The following is a 22,630-nucleotide window of genomic DNA, read 5'->3' on the forward strand; positions in this document are numbered from 1 at the left end:
GCAGCACGTGATCACACTGCATTTACAATTATACTCACTAGTGGCAGGCAACAACGTATTTAAAATCCATAAGCCACTACATGGTGCACTCAGCCCGAGAAACGAAAGACGCTGAGGAACCTGCGTCTCTCTTTTCATTCATTACAGAATGCTGACTTACTCCAACAAGCATTGTTGCAGCCAACATACTCTTACCGCTTTCCGACTACCTCCGCGTAGTCATTTGTCCCGGCGTCTCACTCATACGCGAGCGCCTTCCATTTTTGAAACACACGTGATTGTCATCCTATCGCGTCACAACGTTGCAGCAGTCACATGATTGCCGTCAAGCACACCAAAAGCATCTGCAACAATTCTGCCATCTTTGACTGTCAATAGATAGTGTATACCAACACATTGTGACCAAAGGAATCTATGATATTGTAAACACAAAAAACAATACAGAATTTTAAAACAGGAACAGATTAAAATAAGGCACATGTAAGATGCCATTTGTCTATTGTGCCCATATCCAAACCATTGCGGTAGTGCTGACAAACCGCCCTCAATATTGTGAAGTTCAATCTGTTCTTCGCCCAGCCCTCACTATCGGCGCCAGTGACTATAGCAACGTGTCAGGGTGCTCTAATCATCCACATCATTCATGTGTGCCAAAGTTTGTACACTCACCCTACAGGCGTCGATAACATCCAAACACGATGCATTCCCCAGGTCGTTGCTAATAGCGCAAGTGGCTCCATGCACCCTGTAAAGGTATCTGTGGTTTATCTACCCCCCTCCCCCCCAAATACATCAATACCACCAAGTGGGATTTAGGCCCTAATATATATAAACCGGGTATTCTGCCCTAAAGCCCAATCGGGATGTATGTATGCCACCACCAATGAGCACAGATCACCTAATTAATTTGTGACACGGCGAAATGGAAGTGGGTTTGTAACAAGACACACCATGATTATTTGTACTGAAGTTAAAGTCTAAATTGGGTGGTGTTTCTCATGTTAGGGTCAGGCACACACGTGAGTCATAACAAAACCGTTTGTAAAATATCTGCTGTAAAAGAGCAAAACAAAAAAAGTATTTCAAAGTACATGCATGTATGAGGTAAATAAATGAATGAGAAAACCCCAATTTTCAAAATGTATACTGAACCATCACACAATGTTTTATGTCAAAAATAGTCCAAAACTGGAATGCAAGCATTTATTTAAAGATTGAAGGATGCTCCAAACCAATCAATAGCATTAAATGAGAAATAATTATTCCACTGAGCAGAGGATAAACTTGCTTTACAATGTCTCTAGCCAATGGCTAATAGATTCTAGCCGAAGAAAGCCCAATGGCCACTCTATGAGTTTTGTGAGCAGTGGGTGTGTGTGACAGCTACACTGCCAAAACCTAGGCCTAAAAAATGGGGTTTTAAAGTAGATGTCAGAAATGCTTAAAAAAAGGAGAATTCCCATAGAAGCCCATGTTCACACCAGGACATGGGCGATAATTTTAACGCTGCCCTTGATAATATGCCCCCACAAGTTTACCAAGGGGTTCTCACTAACAAGGAAGGACACATCTGCAGGTATTCGAAAGCTTTAAATTAGTACAAATTATATAAAATAATTCTGAATTACAATTTCTTGAAAGAACAACTCATCCATAAATGTAAAAAGGATCAAAGAAAAACATGTCAAAACAAAAAGCAAAACACTAGAATGCTAGATGCAAAAACATTAGAACACAACTGAAAGTACTTATCTGTTTAGGAACAGCAAATAAAAGAGGATGAAGACTATATGCACAGAATGCTTATATTTTCTGAACATTCTATGGTTTATGATGTAGTAATGTTGGGGTGCATGTTTGGGCAGCAATAAAGGTTACTGCATAATTGTAGCCTCCGGTCTTGTAATGAAATCTTTAAAATATGGGGCCCTAGTAGGTGAAGATTGGAGAAAGAAGAAGTGCAAGCTAAAAAAACAAAGCGTTTGCTATCTACTTGAACTTTAAATATGTGGTAGTAGCACCTGCATAAATGTTTGATGGACTGATGGAAATAGCCATCACAACAGGAGCACAGCATGTATATCAGATTAGCTAAACAACCCATCCAAACTCATTAACCCCTTCGCTGCCAGGCCTTTCCCCCTCCTGTGCCACGCCCTTTTTTGGCTATTTGGGGTAGTGCGTGCTGAGGCCCCTGTAACTTTTTGACCACATAAGGTATCCACGCCAAATTTGCATCCTTTTCTTCCAACATCATGGGGATTCTGAAGGTACTCAGGGTTTGTGGATTCCCCTGGAGGGGTCACAGAAATGAGCCAAAATACAGCAAAATTTAGTTTTTTTGGGGGGGGAATGGGAAAAACGGGCTGCAAATGAAAGCTTCTGAGTTTTTCCATGCAAGTGTTATCAAAAAAGGGTTTGTGGGGCTGAAATCACCATTTTCCCAGCTTTTAGGGGATACCAGAATTTTGTCAGAAACCCAAAACTTTTTACACAGTTTTGGCATTTTTCTGGGACATAGACTATTTTTGCTATTTTTTGTGCTTTCGACCTCCTTCCAGTTAATGGTAGAAATGGGTAAAAAAGCAATAATGGATCCTGGAAAGCTATACATTTTAGAGAAGTAGACAAAATTCTGAATTCAGCAAGGGGTCATTTGTGTAGATCCATCAAGGTTTTTTTATAGAAACTAACAGTTAAATATAGGATAAATTGAAAATTTGTTGAATAAAAAAGGCTTTTGTGTCAACGTTTTCACCTGTAACTTCTTCTAATTATGACAGCTCTTTGAAAGCAATATACCGTTACATCCGCTGGACATTACTGGTTGTGGGGATATATAGGACTTGTAGGTTCACCAAGAACCCGACGAACCCAGATCCAAAAACTGAGCAGCAACTTGCAATGGTTTTTTATTATGTACCGGGTCGATAGTAATTATTCTGTAAAAATGTGTACATGGAAAATCGGTATGAAAGACACCTCTGAAATGGGAAAAAAATATAGAGTTTAGAAACAGTAGATATTTGCACATTTCCAAAATTGGGAATACTCATATTAGCATGAGAATTATCAGTCGTTTTTTAGAATGACTTCTTTTTTACACAATGTCTTTCATTTGGAAGGCAGAAATGCATCGAAAGTCAATAGGTAATAACAGTTCCTTTACAAATCTGAATTACCCTAAGTCTCCTGATAAAAATGGTACCTCACTTGTAGGGGTAGGCATAGTGCCCACGACAGGAAATGGCTCAAAACCCAACGTGAACACACCACATTTTCACAATGCAAAATTACCCTTTTTTTAGCAAAGTGCCTAGCTGTAGTATTTTAACCCTAGCTCTGCCGGCACCTAGGGAAACCTAGCAAACCTATACATTTCTGAAAACTAGACAACCAGGGGAATCTAAGATGGGGTGACTTGACTGCCTCCCACCAGGTTCTGTTACCCAGAATCCCTTGCAAACCTAAAAAATTGCCAATAAAACACTTCTTCCCCACATTTATCTGGTGGAAAGTTCTGGAATCTGCGTGGATCCCCAAATTTCCAACCACCCAGTGTTCCCCAAAGTCTTCCGAGAAAAATGGTACCTCACTTGTGTGGGTCGGCCTAGTGCCTGCGACAGGAAACGGCGCAAAACGCAACGTGGACAAACCTCAATTTCGCTGTGAAAAATGACCCTTTTTTGGCAAAGCGCCTAGCTGTAGTTTTTTAACCATAGCTCTGCCGGCACCTAGGGAAACCTAGCAAACCTATACATTTTTGAAAACTAGACACCCAGGGGAATCCAGGATGGGGTGGCTTGACTGCCTCCCACCAGGTTCTGTTACCCAGAATCTCTTGCAAACCTAAACAATTGCCCAAAAAACGCATTTTCCCTACATTTCTCTGGTGGAAAGTTCTGGAATCTACGTGGATCCACAAATTTCCACCCACCCCGTGTTCCCCAAAGTCTTCCGAGAAAAATGGTACCTCACTTGTGTGGGTCAGCCTAGTGTCCGCGACAAGAAACGGCGCAAAACGTAACGTGGACACACCTCAATTTTGTATCGAAAAATGACCCTTTTTTGGCAAAGTGCCTAGCTGTAGTTTTTGAACCATAGCTCTGCCAGCACCTAGGGAAACCTAGCAAACCTATACATTTTTGAAAACTAGACACCCATGGGAATCCAGGGAGGTATGGCTTGCGTGGATCCCCCAACGTTTCCTTACCCAGAATGCCCTGCAAACCTTACATTTAGCTGAAAAAAATCACCTTTGACACATTTTTGTGTGGGAAAGTTGTGGCATCACCGGGCTGACACAAATTTCCTACCACCCAGCGTTCCCCCGGGTCTCCCAATAAAAACGGTGCCTCACTCGTATGGGAGGCCCAAGTACCCACGACAGGCAAGGGCCCAAAACGTAGTGAGGCGACATGAAAATTGCCTATCTCAAAACGACCTGGTTTTGCAAGGGGGGTCACTTGGGTTTTTGGCCCGGTGCTTGGCGGCCACCTAGGGAAGCCTACCAAACCCACACAATTCTGAAAACTAGACATCCGGGGGATTCCAGGGAGGTATGGCTTGCGTGGATCCCCCAACATTTCCTTACCCAGAATGCACTGCAAACCTCAAATTTATCTGAAAAAAATCACCTTTTTGACACATTTTTGTGTGAGAAAGTTGTGGCATCACCGGGCTGACACAAATTTCCAACCACCCAGTGTTCCCCTGGGTCTCCCGGTAAAAACAGTGCCTCACTCGTGTGGGAGGCCCAAGTACCCGCGACAGGCAAGGGTTCAAAATCCCTGGCGTCAAGTGGGCTTTCGGCCCCCCCCGAAGGGGCAGATTAGGGGCCAATGCCCCATCTGCCCCCGGGGGGGCAGAAAGGCTGTAGTAATTTGGGGGGGGGGGGCATGGGCCTGCCCGTTTTGGGCAGCCCCCACCTCTATTTTTTTTTATTCCCTGGTGTCTAGTGGGCTTTTTGCCCCCCCCGGGGGGGCAGATTGGGGGCAGAAAGGCTGTAATGGTGGCAGGTGGGTGGGGGTATTGGCGTGCCCTTTGCGGGCAGCCCCCACCCTAAAAAAACCTAAAAATGAATCCCTGGTATTTAGTGGGCTTTCTGCCCCCCCGAAGGGGCAGATTAGGGGCCAATGCCCCATCTGCCCCCGGGGGGGCAGAAAGACTGTAGTAATTGGGGGGGGCATGGGCCTGCCTGTTTTGGGCAGCCCCCACCCCTATTTTTTTTGTATTCCCTGGTGTCTAGTGGGGTTTTTACCCCCCCCCCGGGGGTGCAGATTGGGGGCTAATGCCCCCATCTGCTCCCCAGGGGGGGCAAAAAGACTAAATGGTGCCAACGTCAGTTGGGGGGAGCAAAGGCCCTTGCCCAAGGGGCCGCTCCCCCCTCCCTGGTGTCTAGTGGGTGGATCCCTGTGGCGATCCCCAAGCAGGGATCCACTGGGGAGATTCTCCCCTTTCCAACAATACCTCTCCCGTCTTTCTACGTGCTCAGGGGGCTGAGATAGCCCCCTGAGCACGTAGAAAGTGAAACTGAAATGAGCCTCTTGGCTCATTTCAGTTTCACTTTCACTGTAATGACGTCGGCGCGACGTGCGCTCTGATCGTCATTACAGTGAAAGGGGGGGGGGGGGCCTCGGGAGCTGGGGAAGCTCTTCCCCAGCTCCCGAGGGTATTTTCACTAAAAGGGAATCCCTCTGGTGCCCGCACCAGAGGGATTCCCCAGGGAATGCCTTATGACGAGCTGGACTCGTCATGGGCACAGCGCGACTGTGCTCCATGACGAGTCCAGCTCGTCATGGGCACACAAGGGGTTAACACAATTGCATAAATGCATATACTGCATACCTTTCAAGTAAAATGAGAGGCAAAAAACTGGATTTTGGATGGAAGAAATGTATGTCACAAGTTTCTTAAACAAGGAAGTGGGTTATCTTACAGGTGACCCAAAAGCGGGCAACAATGACACTGGCTACCAGCCTGAATTAACTAAGGCGTCATGGCAACATTTAACTGAGGCAGCACTCAAATGGCCTCTAATCGGTTTTACTGACCTCTGGAGACCATAGTCCAGGGGAGCGTAGCTCCCAAGAAAGGTTGAGTGAACAAAGGCCAGACCCAGCTGCTCTGGCTTGCCACTGCCCCGGAGAATATAGGGACGCTGTTGCTTTCACAGAGGCTCCCCAAATGATTTCAAAGGTATTTTCATGAAGTACCCTCTTCAGGACACATTTTCTAGGATGATGTGAAGTATCAATAACCTAGGATGGTCCTATAACTCTGCCAACGCCAGGGGGTGGCAGCAGCCAGCACTGAAGCCTGCTCATTACATCAACTTAAATAGGCTCCCTTAATTCAGAGAAAAAAAGGGGAGCTGGTTCAGGTCAATGCAGCAATTTTTAATTTTGCCTCTAAAGTGGGTAAGAAACCGACAGGAGCTATGCTACAGGTGTATCAAGCAAAAAGCTTAGCCATAGCAACTTATGGTAGTGAGATCTGGGGATACGCGGTTATAGAACCCCTCCAGGTAGTGAAAAATGGGTTTCTAAAACGTCTATTATGTGTACCGAGAGGAACCTCGAACTTAGAGGTACACGAGGAACTGGGGGTTTCCTACCTAAGTGATACTCTTGCTTTGCGTCCACTGATCTTCTGGTTAAAGTGTTGGCTAAATGAAGATCTAATCCTCACCCATTTGATTTTAAGAGAATGCATGTCCCTAGATAATGTGGCACGCATCCCCTGGTTTAATTATGTAAAAAGAGGGTTTGAATGGATTGGGCGGGGTGTTTTATTCTCCAATCCACATGTTATTGTAAGAAAGGATGTGGAATTAACTAAGATAGCTTTTCTGAGCAGAAGGCGTGCAGACCGGGAAGCAGAAGAGATATGTAAACCCAGCGTCCGATCATATTTATTGCTTAAATCAACACCACTGCCAGAACCATATCTAATGGGGTCTCTGACATCACATGAAAAATTTCTTTTAACCAGGTTCCGGATGAACCTCTTCCATCTCCTGTTAGCAAGACACAAGGGGGCTACCAGAGGCCAAGTGCTAGCTTCCTGTGGCTGCGACGGAAAGTCTCCTCAGGATTTGCTGCACTTTGTTCTTTTGTAAACTGTATGCAGACCCCAGGAGGCACTTTTTAGTTCCTATTTTTAAAAAAATGAATTTTAATCAAATGAGACCAGCCCTTGTGTATCTTCAATTGTTGAAGGATGATTGCATTATTTTTATTGTTGGGTTTTTTAAAGCATCTATGAAATCTAGGCACTGTATGGACATGTAATGCCTGTTCATTTAGACATGTTTTAGAAGACATATTGTGTGGTAACGGAGTCTGTTTTTATTTAAATCCTGTCAATATCTTCTGTTTTTATGTATTGTATTTGTGTAACTTTTAAGGTTTTGCAAACAAAAACCGAATAAAGTTTATTGACTGACTGACTACCTTTGCCTCGAGTCTGCATTGAATGATGTTATTTAAGGAATCTTTTGTGCAACCACACGGTTACCTCGAGTCATGTACCAAATCCATATCAGTGCCTTTTGAGGAAACCTTTTGGGATTTGGAGAAACTAGTCCTGTTGCAATTTGACTGCAAGCTGAAATCCTGTTTAGGAAAGCAGGTCTGAAATTACCATCCAAGTGTGATTTATTTGAGCACATATATGGTAGACTGTCTTGACTACTATATAATTTTTACACCCTTGTAAATCTATGAGTAGAAATTTGCTTTTTAGTCTTCTATAGAACTATCCTTTTGCAAATAAAAGCCAGACTGTACAATCAATTTTTTTTTTTATAAACATTTTTATTGGCATTTTTGGTTTTCTTCTAAGCACAACATAAAACAACCTAACGAACAGGTCAGCACTGATCACCACACCCACCTTGCCCGCCCTCCACCCCCCCCCCCCTCTCTCTCATTACACAAGAAGTCTGTTCCGTACTTATTCCGCGGGTGGCACCATCATCGTCTGTACAATCAATTATTGAGTGTTAAACAAACTACTGAGTACAGAGTTTAGAACCTCAGTGTTAGGCCTTGGACCACTCAGCCTCAAGGGGAGAATGGTTCTTTGTTGGCGATTTGGAGTTTTATTCATCCAGTAACACAATGTTGGTCCAGTGTCGTGGAGGGCCTTGTGTGCTTGGGTGAGCATCTTGAAGGTGACTCTGGCCACTCCCAACACAGTTCATGGCCAAGGAATGATAACCTCAAATAAGGGCTTTCCCAGGAGGGAAGGGGGTTGAGACAAAATAATGAAAGAGACAATCACTTGCGCCTCTCGAGTGTTGTCTGGTCCGCTATCCTGCTCAGGAACACCCAAATGTCTCCATCTTTCTGGGTACGTTTTCTAAGGTATCAGGGAGACCAACTAGGAGGAAGGAACAGCATTGGTCTATGTAAAAACAATCAGTTCAAATAACATTCAAGCAATGAAAGCACTTACAATCGTAGATTTCTATAGCAATACAGAAAAACGTATATTGGACCTCTTGTGGGATGAATTACCCACTCTTTTCTCGAGTTTCAAATAGCAGTTTAAAGTCACCTCCAGGCAGCATTCTATGTTATATGCTTCCACCAATATGACTGTGTTCTTTCAACTCCACCTTTTCCTTTTTTAATTGTTCATAACATTGTCTCTTGAACTTCCAGCAGGTAGCATTGTTATCTTAAGTCCCGAAATGTTGTAGATTTGCAATGGTTGATATTTGAAAGAAAACAAAGAATATGTGCACTAACCTTGTTTTGTTTTCTTTTCCTTTGCTTTGTTTTCTCCTTCATCACAGATTCTGCCATCACAATGCTGGGATGACAAACGGGACCAGGAAAAACTCCAGTCAACCTGATCTTACAATAGGACGAAATTGGAGTAAAATGCTAACTAACCCTAACCTATATGTAACAGCTGAATCCGATAAACTTATCCTAATAGGGGACCCATCGACAGAGCCAGGGGCATAACACAGGCCCCCACATCCCTCGCAGTGCGGAGGGGCCCCCAAGCTGCAGGGGGCCCCCTCCGCCCAGTACTCGGGCCTTAGAGCTCCAGATTAAATCCGGAATGGGGGCCCCTCCGTGTACCTTGCAGGGGGGCCCCCTCAGCTTTCGTTACGCCAGTGGACAGAGACTGACCTGTTTAATGACTGGATGACTTCAGTAGCCAATACCTTGGTGCCTCCCACCCCACACAATAAAAAACTCCCTGATAAAAACTCTGCTCGTGGTTTAGCCCTATCTTAAAGAGCTACAAGGCCAGTGCAACAAAAACTGAATGCGCATGGAGGAAAAACTACAAACAAGAAGAGCTCACCACCTTTAAAGCAGCCCTTAAACAATACTACCAACAAATCAGAATAGGAGAGAGAGAATACTACTCCAATCTTATCAACCAGGCAGAGTCCAACCAGAAAATGATCTTTAACATCGTAGAATCTTATACAGACCAAAAGTGTTAGAACGCGAAATCCCGCCATCACAAATTTTATGTGACCAGATCGCAGAATAGTTTGACAATAAAAAAAAAAAGATCTAAAAAAAGATTTTAAGACAATCAATGCCCCTCCCACAGAAGCAAGGGCCCTAGAAAAAGGAACTGGGCTTAACTGTTTCAAGGAGATTAGCCTGGAACAGTCCCGGCAAGCCATTCTAGCATGTAAATCAGGGTCCCTCTCGATCCTTGCCCTCCAAAAATTCTACATGCTCTGACATCATACACCCCATAATCAATAGTATCACTAACTCCTCTCTCAAACAAGCAAAAGTACCGGCCAACTGGAAAATAGCATTGCTCAAACCACTCAACAAAAAAAAAAAAACTGCCAGACCCTACGACTCTCTCCAACCTCAGACCTATCTTGCTGCTACCTAGTCTGAGCAAAATTACTGAGAAGTTAGTCAATACAGAATTAAATGCCTATCTACAAGAAGCTAACATTCTACACCCCAAACAATCGGTTTTAGGCATGGACATTCAACAGAATCAGTGCTGTTTCATACATCAGAAACCTTAAAATTTGCCTTAGATCAAGGTAAAAATACAGTACTGATTCTGTTGGACCTATCGGCTGTGCTCGACATGGTTTCTCATGACATCCTGACAGACAGACTCGGAGAATGTGGTATATCTCTCAAAGCCCTGGCCTGGCTAATAACTTTCATGGATAACAGGACACAAATAGTAATCTTAGGCAACTTCAAATCAACAGAAAAACTGCACTTTGGAGTTCCTCAAGCTCTGCCCTGAGCCCAACACTTTTTAACCTTTATATGAGACCGTTGCTTAACCTGATTTCATCCTTCGACGTCGAGTCCATCTCATATGCAGATGACACCTAGCTAATTCTCACCCTGGACAAAGATTCCACAACAGCTGAAGACAAATTCCAGATCTGTCTTTCAGCAGTCATGGACTGGATGAAAGCAAACCACCTCAAATGTAACAGCCAAAAACCAGAGATTATGCTGCTTGGAAAATCCAACATCTTCATGCCCAATCAATGGTGGCCGGCCGATACAGCACCACCCCCTAACACAATAGATACTGTGAGAAACCTAGGAATCCGATTCGATCATAAACTATCCTTCCACCAGAAAGCGCTCTCGGTAGCGGGCATGTGCATGCACATAAAAAAAACACTAAAAAAGTTTTTCGACTTACTTCCTTTGACAGCCAGAAAATCAATGGCAGTAGCCCTAATTCTGTCTCGCTTGGACTACTGCAAAAGCCTGTGCACAGGAGCTAAGATTGTAGTGCTAAAAAGACTACAGACAGTCCAAAACAGAAAGCCTGGTTGGGATTAAGATTACCCAGGAGGTCCTTGTCCGTAACATCGCACAAAACCCTCCACTGGCTGCCCATACATAAAAGGATCCTCTTCAAAATCCTAGTACTAATTTTCAGAACCCTCAATAACACAGGACCCACATACCCAAGAAGCAGAATCAAACCATATATTAACCGAAGGCTTCTGTGATCATCCTCGGAAATTCTCCTGGCACCCCCCGCCTTCCACCTATCATCTAGAGGAGGAAAGTCAAAGGCAGTCGTGGGAACAAAGGCCTGGAATGCCTTGCCCACCCACCGGAGACCGGCTCAGTCTGAACCTTTGTTCAAGAAACTCCTAAAAACCTGGTTCTTTGCGGCCCCAGACCAATTAGTGCGATCACTTATCTGACCCTTCCACCGGTTGGTCCTTTTAATTCCTCACCACAGCCCCCGCCCACTTTTTTTTTTATAGCGTCAAGATGCTCCCCGGAGTGAACGTTGCGCTCTATAAATATCACTATTCCTTCATTCACTCATTAATTTCCTGGAGGGCTGCAGCTGCAGAGAGGATTCTCTGCTGTCGCTCAATGGTAGTTCTTTTCTGGAATGCGAGGATCGGAGACATCTTATGGGGAACACCCATCACAACGCATGCATTACATCGCATGTGTTTACGTCGCAAGCGTTACAACGCAAGCGACGTTACGACGCAGGACATTGCTACGGGGCCCTTGACATCGCATGCGCTTTTACAACTCATGCTTTTAAAACGCATGGGACAGAGGCGAGGAAGAGACGACATTGGGACCGGGACCGGGGAAGAGGAACCATGACGACAGAGAGGTAAGGGGGATTGTGCTTAGAGTAGTAGTGTACGGTAGTGTTCGCCATTAGGGCTTAGTGTTGTGTAGGGTACTGTTTTAGGCTTTAGGGCTTAGTGTTGTGTGCCGTACTGTTTTAGGGTTTGGGGATTAGGGTTTAGTGTTGTGTAGCTTACTGTTTTAGGCTTTAGGGCTTAGGGTTAAATGTTGTGTAGGGTACTGGTTTTGGGTTTAGGGTCGTGTCAGGGAGTCATATGGCAGGGTAGTGATTAAGGTTTTAGGCTTCAGGGTACTGTGTTGCTGTGGAGCGTGTGTTTTAGGGTCGGGTGAGGGGGTCGTAGTGTAAAGTACTAATTAAGGATTTAGGAGTTCGGATTTAGGGGGACGGGCGTAGGGTCGTGCTGGGGGTAGTCTGTTATTTCGGGAAAAAAATCACGACCTGTGTGCGTTGTGATTGTGTTTTGTATGCATTTCAATGGGGGGGCCGAAGTAATGGTTGGCGCTGTGAAAGCGTGCGTTGTGAATGTGTATGCGATGTAAAGGCGGCGTTGTGAATGTTCGCGATGTAAACGTTGGCGATGTAGGATCATCATGTTATGAGCCACTCAGAGATGTCTGTGGAGCGCAGATGTAATGCGGCCAAGCAAGGAATCGGGACTCGGGAAGGGGAGGGTTCGGGCTCCAGCAGAGTCGGAGTAAAGTGAGGATATCTCCGACTGGGGTATTTATAGATGGATTGTTCTTTCTAGAAGGGCACGTGCTTAATTATCGCCCAACGGTTCCAGAAAGTGCTTGGCCGCAGGCATGCGCATAATTACCACCAACTGACACAGGGATAACAAGCATTTACAATGCAATGGTCTCGGCATTGTTAAAGTTAGAGCTGTTGGCATTGCTCATGACATTATTCTTGTTTTTGTTTTTAAAACATTTAAAGAAACGGCATTGCCCTTTAAATGTGGCATTTGAGTTGGGCACGCCTAGAACTGAAAACGAGACTTCCCCCCACTTCTTGCAGCTTGCTGCTCTGAACACAAAGCAAGCAAAGTGCAGGCATAGCCAGACGTCTAGGAGTCAACAAATTGCACAGGAACAAAGTCAGCACGTTACACTATGGCAGGCACAAAACCAGCGCACTGAAAGCAACCAGGTACACTATCCAGCTAGATTCCATCTTTTCAAGCAACAAAGAGAAAATGTAGGATGGTGAAAAAAAGGAGCATGATGTGGAATCACAACTAAACAATCTTGCTCAATGGCAACACCAACAGTCAATCGGCTGCAACTTGCAAGCTCCTAGTGGGAAAAATTGGGCGCCTGCACTTACACCTAATAATTTTTAACAAATTAAACACTGTTGACAGCCCCTCCGATCGTTGTTGCTTGGTAAGAAAAGGAAGTTGACAGTCTTAGCGTTATTGTTCTCTCTGTATGCAGAAGCAGATGTAGACGTTTATTCCAGTGTCACCATCTGCGTGTCTGACAAAATAGGTTTTATGATCACTGCTCGATGGCTCCCAGACCTGGAGGGGAAACCTCGGATTCACTGATACATGCCAATGACATTAAAATACCTCATCTATCTCGGAGTCATTTATAATCAGGTGGCAAGGAGAAGACACAGGTGACAGCACCGTGTCAATGCACACAAAACAGCTAAAAGCTGAGGCATGCGTCAGCTGTAGGTGGTAATGGGTAAGGTGGAACACAAATAACTCAAAGATTACTGCTCTTTGGGGTGGTAGTCAGTGATAGGTGACAGCCCAGGATCGACACTCAACAGTATCTCTCGGAGGCCGATAACAATCCCACAGAGTTGTGGTGGGGCATTGAAAGGGTTCCCCCTCCCAAGCGGACTCACCATGCTGGCGGCTACACAGGCGTTGCTGTAAGTAGCTCCTCAAACTGTTGAAACAAGTACTAGGCAGCAGCACACTTTGGAAGATGATAGGAAGTAGGAGGAGCATAGAAAAGTAACACGACAATGGAAATAAAAAGAGGACTAAGTAACGATTCCGAAACGTACTGAGCTAAATAGAAACAGAAGAAGGTGTTATAAATATAGTGGCCATGTTTGAAATCTGCAGAGGTTTAGCGAGCCCCTCTCTTTTTCTACATTCGCTTTGGAAAAAATTATCAATTTCAGCAACTTTCCAAACATGAGGAAGGCGATAATTATTCAATACGTATCATATGTAAAAAATACTACTGTCCTCTGAAATGCCATAGTGTTTAAATATAATAGACTTCCAGAACTTAATAGTTTTTGTACCCTCTTGCGGTCTTCTTAACTCTTCCCTCCGCTCTGATTTAGCCTCGTACTCTGTAAACTGCGGCCACGGGTATTATTAGGGTGTATGTACCCGCACGGTAATTTAATTAGTGGAAACGTACTATGAATAGAAATAAACACACACACGCCTTTCCCCCTTGTTTAATGTAGTAATTTAGGCGTCTTTTGAAGTAACGGGGCATAGATAATTCGCATGTGTGCGGTTGAAAAGGGTGGGCTCGTTTAAATCACTGGTTCGTTGCATCAGGCGACCCGATCCCATCCGGTTGGTTTTGTACATACTCTTCCTTCGAATCGCTTATTTTGTGTGGCCGTAGGTTATTTTGTGGTCGTTTTCCAAATAATTTTCCTAATTAAAAGCATTGTTTGGTGTAGAAGAGACATGACATGCTAGAGGTCTCGATCGTGATGTAATATGGTGGCACGTTACTTTTTCGCATCAGTACATCGTCTTTCTGCTTGAAAACTGCGTGTTTTCTTGGCGATTTCAGCATAGACCCGAGACCATCTTTTCATGAAAGCACCACCCAGTCTCCCGTCCATTTTCCTATGCTCTGTACGACGAAACATATAATTTAAAGCTTCCTGCATTAAGTTGGAGTCGTGCATTCAGACGCCACCGTGGTGCGACCCGTTAACCAGTAGTGTTTGATGTATGGCCTAGTCTATTTATAAGCTTTCCCAAGGAAACAGTGGCACAGGGCGTGTGTGATCTTGGGCGAGTCACCCAGTTTTGTAATGAGAGAATGGCATTCAAATCACTGGACCCGATTCCCATGATAATTGTGTGGGGTCTGGCTCGCCCTCTAGCGACAGTGGATGTTTTGCAGCTTCTGCACTTGGTGATGGGCTAACATGTGGCTGCTGCCTTGATATACTGTGACCTCGGATGCCCCCCTCGGAATTTCCGTGCTGCGGATATGCAACGCTTGGCCTTGTATTCTTATTTTTGCAACAGCCGATGGTGGTTAAGTGTTCTTACTGTCTCGTCTTCCTAGCCCCAAAGCAGGAAAGATGCTAGCATAATTACGGAGTCGGGGAAACCGTGCGGCGCGAAGTGACATGCCTTCCTTTTATGGAAACGAGACCAAAGGGGTCTGTCTGCCTGCAAGGGCTAGTGTGCCGCCGCCCAATATCGCCTCGCCCTATATGGAAAGTAGTGGGTCGTAAGCTCGTGAAGTATCTGTTTGCACCACGATCTGCAGCTGGATTACCCTCTTCGCAGTGTTGTAACCATCCTGGAGTTTTGTGTACTGGCTACACAATTATATGGATTCACGTGTTGAGCTGTACAGTTAATCGCCGATTTTCGTCGGGTTTTCACACGCAGCGAACTAACACAAGTCCGCGGCGTTTAAGTGTTGGTTTTCTATTAAGCCTCTCGGCATATAGATATTGTCAGTTTTTCGAGCAAGTGGTAAAAGGTACGGAGGATAACTTAATCCACGTGGTTGCAATAGAATAGCATCGCCCTTAATTGGATCATGTCTTTTTTAACCGGCAGAACTCAGGCCGTACGCCTAGGCCCTTACACAGCCGGGAGAACTGCAACTACTTGTGGAGTCCCCCAAGGCTCCTCCATTTCGCCGTTGCTGTTCAACCTCTACCTTCGTCCACTCATCCAGTCACTCAGGAATTGGGATATCACGGTGTATAACTACGCCGACGACCTGCAAATCATCTTCCCACTGAACTCCCCTAATGCTGTTAATACCTTCCACTCTGTCATGATCCACATTTTGGAATGGATGAATATTAATCAATTAAAGTTGAACCCGGGGAAGACTGAACTACTTCTCCCTGGTTCCAGTTCTGGTCACTGGGGCCCACAGTTCTGGCCCACTGAATTAGGCCCTCTTCCGGTCCCGCTGAAAACAGTGAAAAGTCTCGGCGTGATAATCGATGCTGAACTTTCTCTAAAAGCCCAAGTGGGGGCTGTCATTTCCTCCTCTATGCACCAGCTCAGGAAGATCCGTAAGATCAGCCACCTACTCTCATCCCCTGCATTAATCCAGGTCGTCATCTCCCTGGTCCTGTCCCGCCTGGATTTTTCCAACTCCATCTATCATGGTCTTCCTCAGTGTCTTCTGCATCGCCTTCAGGTTGTCCAGAACCAGGCGGCCCGTCTTATCTATAAAATCCCCAGGTGGCAGTCGGCACAACCACTACTACAGCGACTTCACTGGCTGCCAATCAGTCAAAGGGCAGCTTTTAAGATGGCGTGCATCATCTATAAAGCACTTCACTGCACTAGCCCTGCCTTCTTGCAATCCTTAGTCACGGCATACCAGCCATCACGTAATCTACGCTCTGCCTACCTCCACTTACTGACTGTTCCCAGAGTCAAAACTAAAAAGTTTGGTGCCCGCTCTTTCGCCCTTCTGGCCCCTTCCCTCTGGAATTCATTATCTCTCCCCATCAAGTCTAGTTCCTCCCTCCTCGACTTCAGGAAACTGTTAAAGACTTCTCTCTTCCCCCCTCCCTGCTAACCTGCCTATTGCTGTCTGTCACCCTGCTGCTGCTCTCATTCTTCTGTCATTAGCGCCAGGAAGCCATTGGTGTCAGTGCGCTTTACAAGCTTCATTTAACATAACATAGCAAAACTACACCTGTTTACCCCCGACAACCCCAACAAGGCAGAGCAAAAGGCAAGCACACCACTGCCTTTCTCCGAGGCAGAGCAGAAATGCCTCAGAGAAACGCAGTGGCGGTTTCGAATTCGGGGGCGTGTTTTCCTTTACTCTCCTCTTGCCATTGGCTGGAGGAGATAATTAGACTTCTTGAAAAAAACACGCCCCCGAATCCGAAAAGGACGGGGCCTAATCGGAATGACGGACCTCTTCTCCAATGGCTGGCCAGCATTCAAGAGGCCAGCCAATGGAGAACAGGGGAGAAGAGGGGCGGGTTCAAGCACCTCTTCTCCAAGTCATTAAATCTCGGATCGAGACTGCGCAAGCGCAGCCTTCGAGCCGAGACCTAATAAACGGACATCAGCCGCTAAATAATGCTTGGCTGTAGACACGAGGCTTGATCAAACGCGAAAATAAGTGCAAACACATGAAACAGAAACATGAGGCTTAGAACAAACATAGGGATAATTACAAGCACGTGGAATATTGCAAACACAGATATAAGGTGAAAGTCTGGCACTTGGCCACAGTTAGCTCGCGCCCAGTGAAAGCGCGAGACCAGCTGAATTGTGAGCAGTGGATTCACTATACAGAGAAAGACAAGCCCTGGCTGCGTCTCTGAACCCTGCATAAAAGATACAGGGAACAACACTTAGTCTAAGATGTCTGAAATGAAGGAATGACTGCATGGTTTCTGGTGCGGTGGGTTGATGCACATATGGTGCATGCTTGTGCGCAGGAATTGGTAACCGTAGCAATGAGATTGTATACATTGGTTCTTGAGAACGTGCAACCCTCTTGCCGAGAGCATTGCCATTACGGAGAATTAAGCCACTTCAAATGACTGAACCAAGCATCTCCGCCCACCTGAACTACTAGTCCCAGAATGCAAAGCAAAAACCTGGACAGGATGAACTACTCACTCATGGAAATGGGAACCTTGAGAGCCCTTTTACTTCATGCAATATGAGACTCTTTGTTGTCATGCACTAACCCCCCGCCCTGAGTAAATTTTGTCCTAAGCATTAGACCCTTTCAGGGAGAACTTTGCAGCCACATGCGATCGTCACTGTCACAAGCTGGATCTGTTGAGCACATCACCTCGGCATTCTCGAGTAACCTTCCATGAGTACAAGATATTCATCAGGAAAACGCCTTTTCACCTCGGCAGACCTCTAATTATTACTTAAAATCTATTGTTCCAACCCCTGGAGGATAAAAAAAAAAGGTGCCCCAGGGATTGATCACTGTAAGTACTGTGAACCTTTACGCTGCTGGGCTGCTGGGAGGGAGCGCGCTTCTTTTACTGCTTGTTCTGCACCTGGTCAGGGTTCTTGTCTCACTTCCCCATCGCTCGGTGTCACCGTGACGTATTGTCGCTGTGCCAGACCTGACTGTAATAATCCGCGTCGTCCTCCCCCAGGGCCCCGGTGATGAGCAGGTGGCAGGTGTTACTGGAGGGGTCCTTGGAGGCCGAGAACCGGTCTGGGGTTTCGGAGGGTCTGCTTAAACCATTAGAGTAATACAGCAGGTACCTGGGGGGGCTCCCGGGCCTCTGTTGGTACCAGAAGACGGTGTAGTCGTTGATGCTGAACCCGCTGCTCATCACACAGGGCAGTCTGGCCGTCTGTCCCGGGGGCACCGACTCCGAGGCCGGCTGGGTCAGCACCGGCTGAGACCAGGAACCTGAAATATCAAGATTAAAAAGTAATATGTGAGCCACGAACACCACATGATTACATGTTATAGAAATAACTATTTAAGTATAAATTGATGTATTCATTTATAACTAGTAGAACAAAAGGCAAAGTATGTGCTCCCTTCACATGTTTTACTTACAGGCACAGAGCGCGCTGAGCGCGAGGAGGAGGGGGGTCCAGGTCATGGCGCAGCTCTGGTCTGAGGTGCAGACAGATCTCTGGGTGGGGCCCCCAAAGTCCTCCTTAAACCCTTGCAGGGGAGGGGTCAGCTAATCTATGCAAACAGACTCGCGGCTCATTGGCTGCTAAAAGACCCTTCTGACCCCTTCACACCCTCGTCACACCTTCCTGCATCTCTCAGGGGCTCCATCACTCGAGTTCACTCTAGGAGAGAGTCACAGTGCATAGTGACCACACCGTCATCCGCTTCAATCAACACGCATGCACAGACGTCACCCAATGATTACACTGACACTTTCTTTGTGGGTGAAGAACTGCTGCAGGTTTATTTCATACAACATAAGTATGACAATAAATGGGTTATCTTACGGGCGATCCAAGGCAAGCAGCCCCTAGCTGCTCCGCCCGCCTGGTGAGCCAGCACGCACGGTGGGTCGATGCCCGGCAGTGCGGCACATTTATTTTCAGATCATCCACTGGGTCACGTGATCTGTCTCCTACTCCCGCCCCTTCTGACAGGGGCGGAGCGTGTTGTGGCACACCCCCGGTTGGTCAGGCCCCCCAACCGCCCGAAGGACTAACGGGGCGCCGTCGCGGTCTTCCCAGAACCTCCTTCGGCTCGTGGACCTTGGCTCGGGCACCCTTACTGTGCCGGACAGGGGTACCCTTACTGTACCGCCTGTCGCAGAGGTACCCTTACTGTACCCGTCTGCCTCCAGATCACCCTGTAACTCCGCCACAGCTCTGGGGAGGCTACCGTCGCTGCCAGAGCCCCCCTTCCTCCCTTTGTTGTTATATGTGCCCTGCCCCCGCGAGCCAGCTTGTCATGGGCTGAATTAGGGGTCCTGTTCTGTAACCCGTAAAAGACAGCATTAATTTGCAACATTACTCAGAAGCCCAGGGCAGACGAACAAAGGATGTCTTTGGGCCCCACTGCCGTAAGCTTAGACGTGACCGGTGTTCCTAACCTTCTGAGCGATGCCACAGCAGATCATCCTAACGTATTTATGGGAAGATCTAGCACCTGCATATGGAGCCAGAACTGAACCATAGCTGCATTCCTCAATCCATCGCTTCCCTTCACATCCTAGCACGAAGGATTTAATTTCCACTCTATCTACAAAGGTGATGTATCGATAGCGTCGTGGTTCCTGAGTTGCTGCTGCTACTGCGAGAATTGCATGATTGCTCGGCTGGGCAAAACATTTTTAACGCCACTGCTAATCGGACGCCTATTATATGACTGACTGAGCTGCCGAAGAATACATCTCTCAGCTCGAGGACCCAAATTTGTGAATGTTTCCCAACTCCCTGGCTCCAGGAAAGGCTGAGCGGGAAGAGCAGCACCTAAATCTGTTTCTCAGGCTGGGAAATATGGCATTGGTAACAAGGCATAGGTGAAATAGGCACTTAGTAAGTTTTAGCCTTTCTACTTGCAAATTAAATTCCATAAAATTGGACGAGTCTTAGAGTCTTATACTAGTCCCGCTGTCCATCCCAATCTTTTCTTGCTCTCCACTGGGACAGCATATCCAATTGCCTCGCTTGTTGAATGGAAGGTAGCTTTTGGACTTTAATGCTGCTGGAAAGGGGTCAATAGGATTGTCTACAGTCCTTGTTATCCCGGTGTTGCTGTGCTATAGGTAACTTAATGGTGGAACTCACGAAATACCTTCAAGATGTTATGTATGACACACAAACCCAGGCCTACAAATTGCCTCAACACAGCACAGGCTGCTGACTTTCCTATATACACCAAGCTGCCACTATGACTGCTGTGAGGGAAACCTTACCCAGTTGTTCTCAGGCTGCTGGCTTTCCTGTATGGACTAAGCTGCCACTATGACTGTGAGTTGCAGAAAACCTTACACGGCTGGTTCCGAATAGCACGGCTAAAACATAAGGCAGCAGCATCTTTTGGCCTAAGCGTGTCCGAGTTGGAGGGGCGCGCGGGAAGCAGAGGAGGAACTGGGCAAGCTGCACGCCTAAGTAGGGGAGCTAGCCTCGCCCCCCCCCCCCCAACGGCCCGACTCCTCCTACACACTACTGGGAGATCTCCTCCCTGGGCGTGGCCTCCCTTGCGAGGCAGGAGAAGGGGGAGGGGGAAGGCTGCGACGGGCGGCCACTAGAGAGCTGCCCTCCTGATGTCCCACTGCGTGGGACGCGGGCAGCGGCAGAGTTTATAAGAGCAGCCAAGTTTCACGCATGTTCAAGCAGATATAATAATACATGTTACATTTTAAAGCTGCCTCCTGGTGACTCCTTTGACTGACAAGGCTGGTCCAAGTTCATCTTTACATTAAACTGATTATGAGTCATTAATGTTTCATGGAGTCGCAGCCAAAGACGATAGGAGAGTGTATGCAGTTTGAAAGATGCGCTCGAAATGGGGCGGACGGGTGTCAATAATAGGCAAATCTCCCATCTACCCTATCTAGAGTCTGTCTGCCAAAGTACACGCACGTGACTTCACCCCAGAGACTTTGCTCAAGACACTGATCCGGAACGTTAAGTCTCAAACATCGGTTAATTGAATGGTGAAGGGCGCCACCCAGTGGAAATTTGTTGAACCCGGGCTCCCTCGCAGAATTCTGCAGTGAATTGAAAAAGCATTAATTGACCATATACTTTTTTTTTTTGCATATTTATATAGCGCGAACTCGACCCGAAGGTATTGGAGCGCTTTACATAGCACCGTATTTACATTACACATTCAGGCACGGGGAGATTAAGGGATTTGCCCGGAATCACAAACTGGGACATAATGGAGCAGTCCCAGTGCACGCAACCCACGGATTCAAGGGCAGTGGTGGTTCCTCCAGAAGAGCGGAGGAGCATCGACCCCTCCCTCACCAGTGGCGTAACAATAGCCCCCACAGCTCCCGCGGTGAGCGAGGGCCCCCCAAGCTACAGGGGCCTGAGAGCTCCTGATCAGGTCTGGAGCATAGGGCCCCCCCTAACGTGCTTTGCACTGGGGCCCACTCAAGTTACGTTACGCCACTGTTCCCCACTGCTGCAGAAAGTGTGACAAATTAAATGGTAATACAATGATTTTATTACCATTTTATTTTTCCAGCTTTCTGCCCAAATGAGTGTGAGGGGGCGGGGCCAGTGCATCATTGCTGATCACTCGCTGCTTCCGCCTTGAGTGATCGCCCCCCTCGCTGCTCCTCACAGCGTGGTATCGTATTGCTGCATTGTAACCAAGTTGTGATATCTGCATAGCTCCATTTTTAGTAAGCTTCGTAATTTCATAGCGCTATTATCCCACAGCGCTTACATTGCTTTGATTGCATTGTTGTGTGTGATTTCCCCCGGCGCCCTGCTCTGACCTCCCCTCCATTTTGATCCTGCTGTTGTTGTGTTCCCCTGAGCCCGCCACGCCTCCCAGCTGAGCCGCCCTCGCCCCTCCCCCTCCGCTATCCATATATGACATCAGTTCCCGCGCGCAGCGTCCGCGCCCAACCCGCGCCGAAGGTGCGCCAAAGGTAAGCCCGTCTACGCCCGTCCGCGCCTGGACCGCGCCCAGCGCCAGACCCCCTGCCCCTCGAGCTGCCCAGCCCTCCCGCATTACCTACGATGCCGCCTCCCTCCTAGCCCTCGACCCCGGTCGCGCCCCCAACTGCGTCCATGCCGCTCCTGGACACACCCATGGCCCTTTCTCCTGCTACTCCTGCAAATTCAGCGGCACCGACAACATCTCTGCTACGTCCACACCACAGATTCCCGACCCCAACCACCTACAATGCATCCTTCTCAACACCCGATCGGTCCATAGGCATGCCATTGACCTATGGAATCTACTAGACACCATTTCCCCGGACATCGCCTTCCTTACGGAAACATGGATGAATGCTTCCTCCGCACCAGACATCACCATTGCCATCCCTGAAGACTATAAGATCACTCGCAAAGACCGTACCAGCCACACAGGAGGAGGAATCGCCATCGTCCACAAGAAATCTATACGCATCTCAACCAGCTCTGACGTCAATCTCGCCAACTCCGAACATCTTCACTTCCAGATCCACATCGACCCCAAAACAACACTCAGAGGCACTCTCCTCTACAGACCACCAGGACCCCGCGCAAAATTCAGTGAAGACATCACGGACTTCATCACCCCACACGCGCTCCCCTCCAAAGATTACATCCTTCTGGGAGACCTCAACTTTCACCTTGAAAAGACCAACGACCACAACACCTCCACCCTCGTGGACAACC

The 22,630-nt window shown here is 47.0% G+C and overlaps 1 protein-coding gene and 1 pseudogene across 1 annotated transcript in view; both read right to left on the reverse strand.

The window, feature by feature from the left end:
* Positions 1 to 280, reverse strand: part of LOC146783293 (uncharacterized) — a 43,041-nt gene extending 42,761 nt beyond the window's left edge. The window contains exon 1 of the mRNA XM_085633861.1: positions 196 to 280. The gene's annotated coding sequence lies outside the window, so the exon portion shown is untranslated. The remainder of the gene's footprint in view (positions 1 to 195) is intronic.
* A 17,606-nt stretch (positions 281 to 17,886) lies between these two features.
* LOC146783294 (immunoglobulin lambda variable 5-37 pseudogene) overlaps positions 17,887 to 22,630 on the reverse strand; it is a 59,868-nt pseudogene continuing 55,124 nt past the window's right edge.

Source organism: Triturus cristatus, chromosome 11 (assembly GCF_964204655.1).
Source record: "Triturus cristatus chromosome 11, aTriCri1.1, whole genome shotgun sequence".
Taxonomy (NCBI): Eukaryota; Metazoa; Chordata; class Amphibia; order Caudata; family Salamandridae; genus Triturus; species Triturus cristatus.